Raw genomic sequence first — 15,777 nt, forward strand, 5'->3', positions numbered from 1 at the left:
CAGGAGCCTCGTGACATTTACAAGCCGATCACCTGTCTGATTATCAAGATATTTATGATTGGAAATTGAAATTTCAAAAGCCGTTTTCCTAACGTTTGTATAACACTACAGACTATTACGGAAAATGAGTATGATAAAACCAGTCACTCAGGGATTTTTACTTTTGAGGCACTTTATGAACATTTTGGAGCGCAATTTTTTAGGGCTTCAATAATATTACACCATATCAAAGACACTGATAACACGTAGGGCCATGCATCTCAGATTTAACATTGTTAAACGATGCCTTTAAAGCAAAGGTTTTAGAAGTCACCGTCACCCAGGTGACAATCAATGGCTCACAAACTCAAAATGGATGAACAACGATCAAGGAATTCTGATTCACGCTCTGTCTTTTGATTCCTCTGTTTTGGAACCCCACGCTGTGAGCTGTAGCTGTAAATTACCTAATTTCATTCTGCCAATCCGATGTCCTATTTCCTACACAGTATGCCCAATCATAAAGAGAGGGAAGCTGTGAACTTGATCTTAAAGGCAGAATCGGGCATTTGGAGTAGCCTCAGAATGAGCCGAAGGAAATGCTAGAACACCTTAACCCTGGATGGACAATCATACACCCGGACAATTATCACTTTCCTAGCTGTGACAGTTATCCCCGATGGCATACCCGGACCAATAGCGCCGAAAGAGATCGTGTCCACAATGTAATATCTCCTTTTAAATTGTCTGTCACCAAATAGCCATTTTTGTAAATATTGCCAAATCAAATAAAATGATGACAAATTATTACTCATTAATTTTCTTTGTTATATATTTAAGTGTCAGCAAAACTTTAAATGTGATATTTTTGTATTGTCTTGCTTGTCAGAGAGTATCCGAAAACGTAGCAAATTGATTTTTACTTTATATAATTTCCTAACAGATAAGTGTCCAACTATAGCCCCCTTTTCCTTTCCCATTCTGAAAACGCCCCTAACAAATTAATCAAGTTCTATCTCCCTTTAAAAAGTTCAAGGGGTGACTCTAGGGTCAATATTCTTTCTTTAAAACAATCGAGATTTAGATCGCTCAATCGTTCGGAAGGTGATACTTCAGAGAAGATTTGATGAGCATCCGGGTTCCGCCGTCCCACTGTGACTGGTATAAATTCATTTCAAAGTGTGAAACCTTGAAGAAAACGTGACGGATTAACGAAAAGTTGTGTACTTCTGACTCATACCAGTCTCATCATGAAAATGAAGTAGACCTGGGCCCGGTTTCATAGAACGTGTTATCACATTATTACAGTAACTGTGATAAGCTTCTGAAATCGCGGCATTTGATTGGCTGAGGGTAAATTCGTTATAGAAATTGAGCATTTTTTGTTGAAAAACAAGTTTTATGAAACAGGGCCCAGTTCAATGTTTAATGTTTAAGATAGATAGATGAAAAGATTGGTTTCGACAAAGAGAATTGGATCAAAATCTTGGAATTATAAAACTTCATATCTGTTTTGGTGGAAACATTATACACGGATTCATGTTTCATTGAAGTTGCTTCCTTAAGTTTAAAAGATCGCTGTTGTTTCTTGGCCATAGAAACAATTCAATCGATTGATGCCGAGCCAAAACGGATTAAAAAATGTATTCACCTGTTGTAAAATTATTTCTAAAATTCTTCCTCAAACGGGGAGGTTGGCATTAAGAGTAGCCTAACCTATACCTCTCTTTGATCACCCCGATATTGAATCGACATAAATGTGAATCAAATTGACTTATGTCTCGATAAACAAGTATTGACCAATGGAAATGTAGGATTATGACGGGGGCACATACATTGTTGCCCAAAGAGTTGAAATAATATTCTGTCTTACCCCATTTCATGAAATGATTGTGACAACATGATTTATTCTTGATAGATGAAGTTTATATTTTTTAGAACTTTACTGGTCAATCTCAATGATTTTTCAGTTTAGTTTGGTCAATTAGGCTCTGAGAAAGTATAATGTTTATCTATCAAGAATAAGTCATAAATATTGTCACAATCACTTCATAAAAAGAGGTTAGAAAAGAATTATTTAAATTTGATTGGCTACAATTATGTCTAAGAGAGATGAGAAACAAAACAAAAAAACATAAAATCGGGGTTTTCAAACTTGACCCAGAAGGGGTATATATATATATATATATATATATATATATATATATATATATATATATATATATATATATATTTATATAAAATATGTATATTTATTTGGCGGCGGTAGGGTGGGGGGGGGGGGGGTTACGTACACTCCTGGATACACCCCTAGATACGCCATTGACATAGAACCCCTGACCTGGGAGAAGACAGAGACAGAGACCCTTGGTAGGAATGCATCATGCAGGTCACTGTCATCCTACCACGCACATGGATGGCCCATCTTCTAGGGCCCTCGTAGTCTTGTATCTCAGACCCAATATGGATTTGAAAACTTCTGCTGCATCTCAGAGAGGTTGATGGTAAAAGGAGGTCAGATTTAAGGTTCACTACTTTCTACTGTTTCTACGTCTACGACTTCTACTTCGATATACTATTTGTAAATAGGTATACAGCTCACGAGGATGCCCATATACTTTAAATCTATTTTTACAACTTCTAATTCTTCGCTTCTAGTGCTCTTACTTCTACTAAATTTACTTTTACATCTAATGCTTTTACTCCTACTTCTACTATTCCTACTTCTACTTCCCCTACTATTTTGCCCCTTCTATTGCTCTTACTTCTACTTCTACTATTTCTACTACTACTTCTACCATTTTCTCCTACTACTACCACTACACTACAACTAGTTTTATTCTATATATTATTTAAAATACTACTACTTCTATTACTACTACTACTACTACTACTACTACTACGACTACTACTGCTACTACTACTATTTTTTCTTCTTCTTCTTCTTCTTCTAATAATAATCTACTTCTACCACGTATAATACTCCCACTTCTATCACTGCATCTTCCATTATAACGACGACAGCGTCTCATACAAATATAAGATAATACAATATAATGTCGCTCAGTATCTTATAAGCCTATTCACCATCAACTTTCCCCATCTACAACAACACGAACACTTATGTTATGGGACGAATCAGCACCCTACTGCGAATATCGTTGCCCTTACAATTTTTTGAGGTGAAGGTCGAGAGCTGATCTATCCATCATTCTACGTGATCCTTCATCATCATCCATCCGATAGCATTCGTCATGGGAAGATTGCACTATCATGTGTACCTGTGTCGAAGGAATGTCTTTTCGGCAATGTTGCTGTGATGTTTTTCTAAGAGACATTCTTTCCTATATAGTTGCTCTTGTTTTTCGTATACATCTGCTCTTTTTAGCCTTTGATTTCATTACAGTAAACATTCAACATTCATTTCAGCATTTCACAGTAAACGATCGTGCGTTATCAGTTGTTAGAGAAAATTACTGGTAAATCATTACATAAATCCAATATTTGTTTAGAGTAATGTTAGATTTGGAAACCCCCTCTCCATGTTATCGTTGTTATCAGTTTCTGTCTTGTTTTTGTTTTTTGTTTTTTGGATTTAATGTCTGTTTGTGGCATTAAATGTCTATACAAAGAACATCGTGGGCATGCATTATCATCTACAAATTTCAATGTATTTTTTGATAATTTACTTATCACTTGTTTTCCTTGGTATCCGATTTGTGACATTTCTGTGTTTTTAAAAGTTATAAATCTAGATCTGAAACGTTTTTTAGAGCAAAATAATTAATCAAAAATACAGTCAATCAGATGGTTTTATCATTTGCCACAATCGTAGAGTGACTCAGTGACGAATCTTGAGGAGGGGGGGGGGGGGGATTGGCACGACTCATTCCCATTCCAAAATCCTGGATCTGCGACTACAATCATTAATTTTGAACAAAAATGTAACGGTAACACTTTAATCACATTAACACATTTCTTTGAGCTATAATTATGTGAGCTAACATTCTTCTTTTTTCTCCCCTCTCTCTCTCTCTCTCTCTCTCTCTCTCTCGCTCTTTCTCTTTACACACATATTCTTCTAACTTCAATTATCATATAAATTGTAGCGCAGGATATCAGTAACCCTCTAATCTCTGTTAATCTAATTAAGTATGTCTTGAACGACTGCCAGGTTTGTTTCAATGTACTTCCAACACCAACCGCATGTCAAGCCTGAGATCATCCGTACGGTTGACACCACCTGGCCTTAGCACTAGATCCTCTGCCAAACGAAACATTAGACCATTATCTAGTCGTCCGTTCGCACGATCTCATTTTGTCTCTTTAAACCTATGATTTAAACCAAGCGAGTTGAAATAAACAAACAAGAATGAAATGAGACAAAAAAGAAAAGCCATCAAAACATAACCATACAAAAACCTTAAAGCAAACTACACGCCAACAGAGACAATTGAACATTCAATACATAATTATGAGCCTACTGATAGTTCGCAGTCTAATTACTATTCGATGAGAAGACATAAATAATTGACTTTTTATAGGCCTAATCGCAATATTTCGAAATCACGGAGTAGAAGGGAAAACTAACGTGAATGTGATTACCAATTCATATACGAGAAGTGAATTACGGAATAAACATGAATAGCCTTTTCCATGTGGAAGGGGAAGGCTGTTTGGGCCGACAGAAATAGAGATGCAAAGACATTATTCATAATGTCCCGCACAAATCAATAATTTGTCAAATATGCGGACCATATGGACTTTACACAAATTGTGTGTTTCCTCTCTCCAACCCACTAGCAAAGTGCAACACAACAGATGGGCACAATATAAGGAAGGTTAATGGTTTGCGCATCACGTGTACTTCACATTAATGAGTCAAAAGCGTAGCAACATAAATTACAGTGAGAACATACTCGAGATCATAATGACTCCTTAGATAGGCATTCGGGCAGGGTTCAGTCGAGAACGAGGTCGACTAGCTGTACTGGAAATCGATTACGATGCCAACCAAGCTCACGCTGAGCTCCCAATGATGATCATCTCGTTAGCTGCCCGCAAGAAGGCCGTGACTGCCATTGACGATATGTATAACTCTTACGACGTTCTTGCGGAAAAACGACGAATTTTATTGTTGATTATTACAATGCCAACCAAGCTCACGCTGAGCTCCCAATGATTATCATCTCGCTAGATACCTGCAAGAAGGCCTTTACTGCCATTGACAATATATACAAGTATAACTCTTACGACGTTCTTGCGGTCAAGCGACGATCTGTTGATTACATAGCAATAAACAGCAATATGTGAAAGGAGTTAATGGTGGCGTTAAAACGAAATGACAAGCGTATTTTTAGCGAGCATCACAAGTGATTAATTACTGCAAAATTTTCTCTCATTTACGTAGGTCAATGTTTTCTTAATTGTTGGGTTTGAAGGTGGTGTAGAGTGCTTGCTATGATTAGTAAATTTGACTAAAACAAAGAGTTCCAATGTAGGGCTATTTGCGGGTGCGTAAACTATAAAGGGCTACTTTTCTCAAGTTTGCTTTTTGGGGTCGTCTTTTGCGACTTTTGTCGCCAGTGGCATAGAGGGGTCCAGTCATTAATGGGGTGGGAGGGGGTACCGGAATAATCTGATGGATGAAATGCCAGGGGACATGTCTACTTAGTGAGGAGAGGGTGTGGAGGCGTCGTGTAACCTTTTTATAAAGGTTTCTTCACATTTTTAACTCTCTTTATGTTTCTACCCCCCTCCCCCTTCCATAAAAAAGTTTGCATTGAAATTCACATTTATTTCCTTTTCATTATCACCCCAATGTAATAACCATACAGTCGGTACAGTAGAATATTCGGAAAAAGGAGGGAAAAAAATACAGTAAATAATTGAAAATACAATTAATTCGCCGTTTGACGGGGGGGGGGGGTTCTATCACTGTCTCACGCCACCACAGTAACCCATTCTACTTATGCTACTGGTACTGATTTATTTCCCTTTAATGTGGTGAAATTTCAGTATTCAGATCTATGCCGTCTTATAATACAATCCATGCATGCTGATGACTATCATCCAACCAATTCCAATCTAAATTCCAAACTTTGCATGATGATGATAGCTCCTTGCAGGAACATTGGCAGCAGCATACCTAGAGGGGGTTTGGGGGCTCAAGCACCTACCCCCCCCCCAATTATAAAATATAAAACATCGCCGAGGCCCTGTTTTTCTTGATTATGAATGAATTTACGCAAAGAGCATGAAGAAAATGTATCATGGACTCCAAGACCCTCACCCCCAATAAATTCCCCTCCCTAATCCAAGCCCCAACCCCCTCCCCTCTACAAAAAATATTCTTCTAGAACCGCGACTGAATATTGGATGACAATCTGCACGCCGTAAGATGAGCGGCCTATCAACGGAGAGATGATGTATCCTCACAATGTTGTTGTTTGTATCGGTGTGTTTATACCGTTGCCAAGACACCGTGCCGTCTCGCCGAGTATTATCATTGGCATCACGCCGTTGGTTTATGGTTTGGAAGGGGGTGAGGGCGGTTTCGGGGGCTGTTGCTCCCTCCCCTCCGTCTATGATGAGGGCGATCTGGTAATAGGGATATGTTGGGTGTTTTATCGAAGGTCTAGTTTGTATTTTGGTTTAGAAGGGGGAGAGGGATGGTACGGGGATGGAAGTGTTGCCCCCTGAACGAGATGGGGAATGGTAATCAGAAGATTTGCTGGTGTTTTCTACAGGGGCACATATTTTGTATTTTAAATGGAAGGATGATGGGGTGGGGGTAGGGTGAAATAAATGGCGTTAATGGCCCCCTTCCCAGAAAGGCGTTAGGTAATCGGGAGATTCAGTTGTTTAATCGGAGGGCTTGTTTGTTTGTTCATTGGTTTCAGTGTCCGTTTTAAAGGACTTTTGAAGTCGAGTGCACTTCACTGGACTTGACAGGAGATGCCAAGGTCGTGGCGCGCCCCGAGCATCTTACGTAGTGGATATGAGTGCTATGAAAATATCCAGTATTATATTTTTTTTAAATAACACAAATAGAGTGAGAAAGTGAGTCAGTGGGACCAAAATTTCGCGGTTTGATTTCAATTCGATTTTGCCCTTGCTTCTGACTGGTTTGGGGGTATAGGAGGAGAGAGATGCTAAATGTGCAACTGGTGCCGATGTGTTTTGTGTATGGTAAAGATGGAGTGGGAGAAAGCGATATGAAGTACGACCTATTGTTAGGTATGTCTGGCAGAGGCGTAGCCAGGATTCAGCTATTGAGGGGGCTCAAGTGTCATGGCAAGGAGGGGATGGCTCGTCCTTACCGGATGGGAGCTGTCGAGCAAATGGACGGCGGGGGAGGGGTAGTTTTCACGCCCCTGCCTTTTCCCCATCCATTCCTCTCTCCCCTTTTTTTTTCTTTTCGTATTTTGATGTTCCTTCTTCAACCACCAATGCACACATAAACATTATCATAACAAAAATGTGAACGACGGTATCGCGCACAAATTAATGATGGACGTTGCATTGACGTTCACAGACATCGACGCGTGACCTACCAACCGAGGACAGGATATTTTTATTCGCATTTCGCTTGTCCAGGATTTGTTTCAAGCCCATCTGCAACATATGGGTCTCCCGCCTGCTGGCCAATCAACAGGGAGCATTGAAATTCGTTTGACCTGAAAATCAGGACAAGTGCTTTCTATCTATTAGGTGGTAATACGAGTGTAATCAAATTCGATTACATTTGGAACTATTGGCGTAAATTCCAGGGGGTGGGGCTATATACCCTCCACATTTTTGTGGGAGGGTTAGCCTTTACAAAATAACTCCCACTTTTCAATGAACAAATCAATCTGTTGTTGAAAATTTTGACAACATTAATACAAGCTACTCCAAAAGAAGTGAGAATTTCGTTTTAAAACTGGTATTAAGTAACTAAAATAGGTTAAGAACGTCATTAATGAGTCAGGTTTTTAAATTTAAAAATCTCACATTCATCTCTATTAAGGTCCTGTGTGTGTTTGTGAGAGCAATATCGGCATCTGATTGCGATTATTCCCCCCCCCCAACGCCTCGAAATGGTTTTACAAAACTGGTTTGGAGCAGATTGCCGAAGAAGCACTTTTTATCTGGTTTCCTATCAATCTTGTATCATCTTCTGTCGTATAATTATCTAGTTAATGCATTCATTTCAATTTTCCCCATGTTTTTGTTGAGTTTACTCTGCACTTTTTTTTTTATTATGCATCATATTTGATTACATTTGGAGCTTAGAGTGTCAACAAATCTATTTCTATTTCCCCGTTCTCCACGTAATCTCTATTTTTCTGTCGTGTCTTCTTGTAATGTAAACAAATACGTTTCATTTTTTCTCATGTATTCGTTAATTTTACTCTGCCCCCTCATCAGGCTCTTTCAGGTATGAAACCAACATGTGCTCTTTTGGGGCTTGTTTTGGGGGCGGTTTTTACCGCCCCGTATCTGAACAAGCCATAACTGTCACTGTGCAATCAAATTTGATTACATTTGGAGCAGACTAACAAAGGAGCATTTTTAATTTCCCTGTCCTCCTTTCAAGCTCACATCTTCTGTCAAACCATCATCTTGTTAGCATATTCGTTCCAATTTTCTCATGATTGCATTCCTTCTTTTTTCTTTTTCTTTTTTTTTGTATCCCTGTTCCCCTTATACTCACTCCACCATCACCGCTTTCCCCTTGACATGTGTATTAACACCTTAAAAATTCAATTTGTCTATACACTCTTTAATAAACAATCACACATAATTGCATTCGATCGACTAATCTGCAGAAAATCAAATTGTTTACATAATAACTGTTGGCATGCCAACAGTAAAGAGAAATTAAAAATTCTACATATTGTCTTCACCTTTTCTGAAATTCTAAGCATTGTCTTCACCTTTTCGACATTGTCATCGCATACAAAGTAGGAACAACACGTGTCGTCTTCGGTAATTGAGTGTTTTCCATTACAAAGATATCACGAGGCGGGACGAAAGGAGGTGGGGCGAAAAGCAAGGAATTTCTCAAGTTTGTTGTTGCTTTATAGTGCATGGGTGATGACCGAGCTAAAAAGGCTAAGATAATTTATGTAACTATAGTAATAATCTCTGCTTAATTAGGATAAAAGAAGAAAAAAACAACTCTCGACTTGGGAGCAATTAGACAATTTACAGCGTCTTTATTACGGTAGTTAAAGATAATTATAGATATCGGAGTGGTAATTCCACGGCTCTGCTTAAGTTATTCTATGGCTCTGTTTAAAGTTACGTAACATCGTGAGGAATTTACTACGGTTTGTTCATGGTTATACCATTATACTCGCTCTCTTTTGATCCCACCGAAACTATTGCAGAGTGCACGTTCAGGTGTATGCGCAGAGAGGGGTGACTTTGTGATGTTCTTCTGAATACTTTTGTTGGTCAAGATATTATTTGCATATACGTTCATGCGTAACATGTAAACGACGGGCTTAGATCAGAAAACAACTCTTCAACTTTCTCCTCCCTCTCTTTTGCTTACCACCATTGTCATGTTACCACGATGGTGTCATTGTTATCACTTCCGTTTTAATTCTCAATAACAAAGTCCCTCGAATAGGACGTCAAAATGCTACAGAATGGATGGTAAAGTTTGTTCAATCAGATGCCAAATCAGTTAAGATCTCATGTTAAAAAATGTGTACTTCTTCCACAAGCCCACGTGCCATCTCCAAAAACATGTAACACTAGAAATATGACGGACAAAGAAAGAGGACAAAATATACAGTTTCTCATTCTACCCTCAACAATTGCTGTGGTAGACAAAGGAACATCCCTTCATTGCTATTATGTACAAATGTGTAGAACAGGTGTCACATGCATATTCACCTGTGCTACTTATTTTTACATAATAGCAGTGAAGGGATGTTCCTTTGTCCACCACAGCAATTGTTGAGGGTAGAATGAGAAACTGTATATTTTGTCCTCTTTCTTTGTCCGTCATGTTCATAGTGTAAAGAGTTGAAATTAGATACAGGGCTGTTTACATCATAACCTACTTTCTCGCTCTTTCGATGCTCCCATCCTGCAAGTGCAAGGTGTCGAGAAATGGAGAACTCTAAATTGAAAACAAAAACTTGGCTTGGTTTTTTTTAGAAAGCTACTCGCTTGATCTAATGAACTAGTTTCAGGTAAAACCTCAGTCACACCGCTAAACCGACTTCAAACCAATACGGGAGTTTACAGATAGCACATGGTACAAATGACCCCAAATATCCACAGATCTTTTACACATGGAGAAGTTCCACTTTGAGCATCTTAGAATAATAACTGCCAAAGTCCTAGATGTGCTTCATGAATACCTTTTGTTTGCCCTCTTGAAAAGAATACTTCTACCTGCGTATCTTAGAATGTACCGTTGGTGCATAAATGAATAATGTTACATAACTTTCATGAGCGCATATCCAGTATTCATCTCTGGTGGGTTTTACCTTTTTGGTACAAATGACCTTTATCTGCCCATGCGCAAATTGTATCTGTAAACTCCCTTATTCCAAATCGACAAATTCTTGGCCATTCGTGGATAATCTGATTTTTTTTTTTGTCTGTTATTTACAAAAATAAAGATGATAATAACAATTAACGATAACGTTAAAACTTAACAATGATACTACTACTACTGGATCCCCATGGTATAGTCCTTTTGCCCAAATTGTGTGTATACAGTCATGTTGACATATCACCTCTGTAGTGCATTGGGCCAATTGAAAGGATTTAGCTCTAGAGCTGTAAATAAGTTATAGAGTTAATATCATACCAATTACACTACTTCTACTACTACTACTACTACTACTACTGATAATAATGATAATAAGAGGAAGAAGAAACAAAAATAAGAGGAAGAAGAAAAAAAGAAGAAGAAGAAGAACGGAAGAAGAATTCTGTCTAATTTAACCTGCTCTTCATATTACTACCGCTCTTCCAGCGGGCCCTGCAATCATTACCACCCCAGTATTGCCTGGTTTCCATTTTGCATTTTGCACTTGGTTCAAGAAGGACAAATGCGGGCGAAACACCTTGTCCAAGGATGTAAGCACCGAGCGAGAATCGAACCTAGAACCTCTCCAATGAGAGTCAAGAGCCGTTACCAATATACCACAGTGCTATAATAGTGTCGGTTTAGTTTGTGTGACTTGGATAGCTAAGGTCTGACTATGATTAAACCCCTTCAATTGTCCTCAAGTCCTGGTAAGAACTCCCAAAATAACCCTGAAATGGATCTGGAGTAGCTACCATTAGCTCGCCCATACCCTCTGCCCTCCCTCGTTCACCTTCCATTATCGTCAAGTTTCTCCAGGGCATCCATTTTGAATTCTTTCCTAGACACAATACATTCATATACTGCTCTAGGCCAACATTTTAGAGGTAGCAGAATTCATTTTTTGCATGTATTTCCGACAACTTTCATATTCAGTCCTTGAATTGTAGGGCAATATAAAATTATAATGTTTTAATGAGGTATCAGCTCCTCAAGCATGTCAGGCCGGCTGTGAATTACATTTCGAGACAACTCCTAGGCAGAAAGAAACATTCTGACTTCGTATCCTTCTTATTAAATATAAATAAACAAGCCAGGAATTGCACAAAATAAGCAACTACACAATTATAAACAATGTCGGCAAGTTTAAGCGGGAAATTTTGCGTCGTGTAGGCCTACATGATTTCAAGAGCTCTGACCGATTTAGCAACATAGCAATAATGAAACGTTACAATGGCGGGAAAATGATTGAGTGAAATAGTAAATTTGAGAAGAAACAAATAGCAAAAAATAGTTTGCGGTAGACCGTTGGGATTAGCTGTCACCTCAATTCGACATAATTATATGAGGTTAAGGTGTTGCAGGCTTGAGAAGGGTCCGACAGCTTTTTGTAGATCGTTTGCCCCACGGGTACATGTTCTTATTTGCAAGCCAAAGGGTGGACACATTCCAAATATTTGTTCGTCAATTAAATGAAAAACTATTTGTAAATGATATTGTATATATAGGCCTACATCAATGAGATGTTAGATTGTTATTTGTCACATTTTTCGATGTATACTTTACTCATGTGATTTTTCTGAGATAAATGAATTGAAAAGTGAAATTCCATTGCAGGTTTTTTTTTCCTATGTTAGCCTTTTAAAACGGTGGAGCAATTTGTATGTTTTTCATACATCGGTAAAAACAAAATACTGAGGTTTCTTCGTGAATAGCTCTCTTCTCTCGACCTGGGTAGAGAGAGACAACTGTAGATGAAATGCTTTGTCTAAGAAAAAACGCGCTAGAGAGGGATTCGAACCCTCGACCTCTTTATTTAAAATCAAGTGGATAGACTACTGTACTGCAATACTTAGACGGGATGCTAGTCTTAACTACTCCCCCCTCCCCCTCCCCTCCCCTTCACTTTCCCCCTTTCCCACAACAAAGAAAATTATCGTCTAAAAGAATACGCACGCTGGGGTTCGAATCCTAAAACTTCTAAAGAGTCAATAGAGAGAGAGAGAGAGAGAGAGAGAGCGAGAGAGAGAGAGAGAGCGCGAGAGAAAGCTACTGGACCGCGGTGCTAGTTTGAACACCCTCCCCTCCCCTTCTCCTCACCCACGTTCCGCCCCTTCCTCGTTGAAACAACCAGGTACGCCCCTTCCCCTGTACAGAAATTAAGAAATCGCTGCAGGGTTCCATGTTGACACCGAAAGACGGTGCCATACACGTTTCACACACCACTGCTCCAGGGCCCGCGACACTGAACTTGTAGTTTCGGTAATTCGATACCCCGTTCAGGTAGCACAAGAGCAGCCAGTTGAAAGTACTTCGATGGATGTCACTTTGAATATAAGTCATCATTTTGTGACAAAATAGAAAGGACGGGTGCCCCCCGAAGATCCAGTTCTGTATATGCGTGTCCCCATTGTTGTTGCAGTATAATAATGTATTTATTTTCAAAAGAAGTAATTATTAAATGAAGCGAATCAGTTCAAGTCAGTTCGTCACGGGGAACAACGTAGTTGGCAATAGAAAACACCTAGTGCCGTGAAATAATATCACTAGAATGGAATTTGACGAAAGGTACTTTCATATAAAAAATGAGGATGTCCTTCAAATATCTGAGAAACTTCTATAAATTCATTTTGCCAATGTCTCGTCACTTAGTAGCAAAGATGAAATTAATTATCTCCGAGGAGATATGCGCTCATGGCCATGAGAACTCCGGACATCTCTGCATAAAAGTCAAAGTAAGATGTCACGTCCATTGTATATTGCCGTCAGTTAAATTGGGCTTTGAAAACGATCATCTCGAATTAAATTGAAATGATGATTTCATAAACATTTTTTGAAATCTTTGGGATCAGGAGGGAGCACCGCTGCTACCCTCTTCGAAGATCATTATATCATTATCTTCTGGTATTCGGATAGATGGACATTGCTCCAATCATCCAATCACGGGTGGAAAAGGACGTCTTGGTAAATTTCACCGACCACGCCCTTTCCCTTTAAAGGACGACAGGTGAAGAAGAAAAAAGGGGGAGGTTAAAAACGCTGCATTTCTTCTAGACAATCTTAGGCCAACCTCTGACCCAAGTCCCAAGTAGTTACAAAGCATAATTTTGTAAATGAACAAAATGATCCCCCTCCCTCCCCCTCCCCCTCCCCTCCCCTTTCCCTTACCCATACGACCGTGGTCCATACGCCCATCCGTCATTTCCCGAATTCACCCATCGCTCATTACATATAATAATTTCCCCAATCACTACCAGGGAGCCGAAAATTTAATTTCACATCAATTTCAGCCCGGTCGAGTTGGTATAACACTCAATTAGTCTCGCTGTGGTGCAATAACTACATCAAATTCACGGCACGGGCCTTTCATTTACCTCAATTGAATCATTTGATTTACCGAGTCAACTTGTATTGTCCGTGACCGGTAACTAAAGGGTTCAAAGCGCTCATGACTGTAATAGGTACATGTCCAGGGTTCTTAAAATGGCAGCTCGTATAGCCCTAGTATGAACTCTCTGATTTAAATGAATCATAACCCGCCCTTGCCCCTAAAAATGATAATTTGGGATGTTAAACAAATTCTTGTGAAGATATTTTTCCGCCACAAGTCCATGCAGAATAACGATATCATCTCATTTATGTTTGGGTGAACTTTCATTCTTTATACCACACTTCTATCACAACTGTTGCACATAAGCAGCTATGCTATGTGGGCCAACTTAACAAAAAATCAAAGGCAACTGTACATTAATCTATCATAAAAAGCAAACATAATATCATAAACAGATTTGGGGACGTTTCAAGCGTAATGATCATCATTTGGGCACTTTGTCTGATCTGTTCTTTCTGTTGATAATTTTGTTTTATTTTGTATTTTCTTGTTTTTCATTGGGCCACATGCAGGTCTAAAATAGTGGCTGTCATTTTAAACTGAGTAGTAAGTTCCATTATTTTTTAAATATTGTTTTACTCTGCGGGGTTTATTTTAAAATAGATTTTGTACACAACAATGTATTGCCACTACCCACTCAATCGCCTTTTAAAAAATGGCCGCATAGCGCCCGAAAAAAATCACGAAGAAGCAACAGGAAAAAATTACAATCTGCATTTCAGACTGCTGAAATACAAGACAGAAAAACCATTTAATTTCATATTTTGGGAGAAAATCTGCGATTGTTGTGTCGACCGTCATGACCGCGGAGTAAAATGAGATTGGAAATTTGATCGGCTTTTCTTTTCGTTACCTCAATTCCATTCCACGATCACGAGTTGAGAAGATAAACCCTCCATCCATCATGTTTTATGTGACCGAAAATTCTTCAGAATCGCTAGCTTCAATAAATCATATGTCACATTATACGCTACGACGAGTGATATTGGGGGTGATTGTAAAGCTATAACGGTTATACTTTAGGCACCTGGGCCTAAAATGTGAAATGTCTTGGGTTTTCTCTAAATGCTTTATTTTGTGTTAGAAAATGTGCTTTTTGACATTTTGTATACATTAGATATTTAAGAGCAATCCTTTTAAAATATGATTTTGAAAGATCAAAACATATTCGTATTCTGGATCCCGGAAATTGATCAGTATGCCTCTATGACTATTTTTTGTGTGTGCAAAAGCATTTATAGTGAAAGTAATTATAAGAGGTCAGTAATAAACCAAATAATAAATTAATTTTGTCGGGCAATTGGTCAGGGCAAGGCAATTTAAGAGTTTACTTATAATTAATATTGTATGGTTTACAACCAGACGGTTACCAAAGCATATATCATTAAAGCGATGTATGTCGCAAATAAGCTAGAATGAAACGACAATAAACAGCTCGATGACGTCGTGTCGCCGTATAAGGCGCAGACAAGTTGAGGGCAGCATATAGATCAACTGCCCCTCCCCCTCCCTTCAAGACATTTTCAGAGGTTTTTGGTCGGTTGTAATTCATCATAGCGTCAGGAAAATGTTAATCTCCAACTTCTGTTCAATTTGTTGGCATATAAGCCTGTGCTATACTCTCGCCCCAACACCCCCACCCCACCCTCATGAAACAACTGGCCATGCCAATGCTCGCAATGAAACATGGTGTCCAAAGCAAGCATTGTAACAACTCCTACCTAAATGTTAATGAATGTCCCACTGACAAGTTCATCATTTCTCCATTTGACCAGAATGATAGCAAGCACTGTATCTTTAAATGGGTGGATCTAGGCTATAGGCCTATGTATTTTCAAGTATCATATTTCACCACATTTAAATTGCT

The sequence above is a fragment of the Strongylocentrotus purpuratus genome, unplaced genomic scaffold (assembly GCF_000002235.5).
Source record: "Strongylocentrotus purpuratus isolate Spur 01 unplaced genomic scaffold, Spur_5.0 spur5_scaffold_5, whole genome shotgun sequence".
In the NCBI taxonomy this organism is placed as follows: domain Eukaryota; kingdom Metazoa; phylum Echinodermata; class Echinoidea; order Camarodonta; family Strongylocentrotidae; genus Strongylocentrotus; species Strongylocentrotus purpuratus.